Source organism: Sturnira hondurensis, unplaced genomic scaffold, assembly GCF_014824575.4.
Source record: "Sturnira hondurensis isolate 20B ecotype Veracruz unplaced genomic scaffold, ASM1482457v3 Scaffold0019428, whole genome shotgun sequence".
In the NCBI taxonomy this organism is placed as follows: Eukaryota; Metazoa; Chordata; class Mammalia; order Chiroptera; family Phyllostomidae; genus Sturnira; species Sturnira hondurensis.
The window spans coordinates 3,726,896-3,729,127 of record NW_028092059.1 but is presented as its reverse complement, the minus strand read 5'-3'; the positions used below and the strand labels follow the sequence as shown (position 1 = coordinate 3,729,127).

Here is a 2,232-nt window from a genome sequence, read left to right as displayed (position 1 = left end):
TTGTTGCTCCACTTATTTGTGCATTCATGGGTTGTTTCTTTCTCTTATTTATTTAATTTTTTTCACTATCTTCCAAACTGCAGTGCTGGATCAAACAAGATTGTACTCTCCTCTGTCTGTGCTTTAGCGAGGATTTATGGTATTCTCCCTCTTGCTGGCTAAAGCCCCTGGAAGAGAAGAACATCATCTGAAACAAGGTTACTGGAGTTGGGAGGTACGTTACTGTCAGGCTGCTGAGCTCAGGAGCCAGAAGAGGGACAGCCTTGCTGCTGTGAGACTGGGATGAATCCTGTCCCTCCACCACACACACAGTGCTGGTTCCTGGAGGCGACTTAGCCATCATTGTCTCCCCTGGGGACCAAGTGGGGCCCTACACCAATTTCCTCTCCAGTTTCTGGAGAGATAAATTCCTCATATGTAGACCTTAAATGAACTGAAAAACCCAAGGGGCCAGTCAATACAGTCTGTCTTCTGGGACTCAGAGAAAGGGACTGCCTCATCCCATTCTTTGCTAGCGAGGTCTGGGATCAACTGCTTTTCGATCTGCAAAGGATGGTGGGAAGGCTACTTCTCAAGATTCCCAGAAAGGTTCTTGTTCTTGGCCTTTGAGTTCCTGTCAGCTTGAAATTGATCAGCCTTTTCCTCAAGAGATTCAAACATGACACCCTGAGTTCTTGGTTTTTTGAGCCTCCTTTCTAACAGCCACAGAACACTTGGTTTTCTAGAGGAAGAACTCATGTATTGCTGTAAAGAGTCTGGAATCAGGGGCACCGAGAGCCTGGGTGGGGCTCAGGCTGTTCTGAATGTAGTCCCTATAGAACTGTTGACTGACAATGGCCACCATCTGACAAGGAAGGCTTCAGTGCTGCGACAGAGCCACAAAGCTCTGAGTAGGAGGAATGGTCAGAGTAAGGGATGATGTGGATATTGGGGTAGGAGCTGTGGATTCTGGCTTGTGGTAAGGATAGCAAAAGTGGGTGGATCTGGTTCCAATGCAGCATGGGTCATGGATGTGGCCAGCCTCCTCCACTGTGGACACATCTGCCAGGTCCAGCAGCTGCACCAACTCCAGGTACTAAAACTCAACACCACCCATGTATGATTCTCCAGGGCTAGCTGCTCCAGCAGGGACTCTTTTCCCAGGTTACAGAGTCCAGTCTTTACCTTACACTGTGGGTGATTTCAAATGAGTTTGACAATCTGGTCAGTGGCTTTTTGTTGGGAAGGAAGAACCAGCTCTGGGTTGCAATTGGTGTTGCCTAGATATAAGATAGGATCTCTTTCCGTACTCTCAGGGCTGGCTCCGTTAGCATGGATGGTGTTTACTGAAAATCATCTGCATATGGATGGTTCTGAAGTCTCCTTCAAAGAGAAACATGAGAGAGCCAGGGCAGTGATTGGCATCCATCAAGGTTACAGTCATGGTTTCTCTTCCAATTTCACCTAAAGGCAGGACGTGGCTTCACCCACCTCCAGGGCTCAGATTCACTGCTTAGATACCTGCAGGTGACGTGCAGGAGAAAAGCCGTGATTGGGGAGCAGTACAGGGGCCACGCTCAGGTGCTAGATGGCCCCACGGTATGGTCTGAGTGCACGTGGGGCACGTAAAAGAGCCTGCAGAACCAGCCGGGTACTGGCGCCAAAAGTCCACAGCGATGGGTGTGTGGGCAATCAGGACCCTGTTCATGGTGGCAGGGTTGGAGTCACCAGTGGGATCCTCATAGAAACAGAGCCCTGGAGTGAGCCTCCTACAGGGACCCTGAAAAATATAACACTGGGGCAAACACAGGACCTGAGATCTTGAGGGAAAAAGCTCTTCCAGAAGTGGAATGAGTTCCTAGAGCAGGCAGAAAAAAGGATACGACAGAGCTGGGGTAGTCCAGATGTAGAACTGCACACCATGGAAGCCGCTCTGTGAGTCGTCATTCCCACTCATGTGAAGAGGCCTACCACAACCCCACTCTGCCCCCAGATCCTCTACTCTCATTGGTTGATTCTTGCAGGTGACTTGATGGGGGTTGAATCCACAAGCTTGGCAATATTAAGTCGATGCTCTAACGAAATGAGCTACCAGCCTAGGGCCTACAAAAACTTTATTTTTAATAGTTTTTACAGAAATATTACAAAAATAATACAGAGATTTCTCATATACCTCTTACCCTTTTCCCTAGTATATCATCTTGCTATATTACTATGGTATATTTGACACAACTAAAGAACTAGTATTAGTAT

General features: G+C 47.9%; 1 pseudogene; it reads right to left on the bottom strand.

Moving 5' to 3' along the window:
* Positions 1–317: 317 nt before the first annotated feature.
* LOC118974435 (5' exonuclease Apollo-like) lies at positions 318–1,687 on the bottom strand (annotated as a pseudogene).
* Positions 1,688–2,232: the final 545 nt, after the last annotated feature.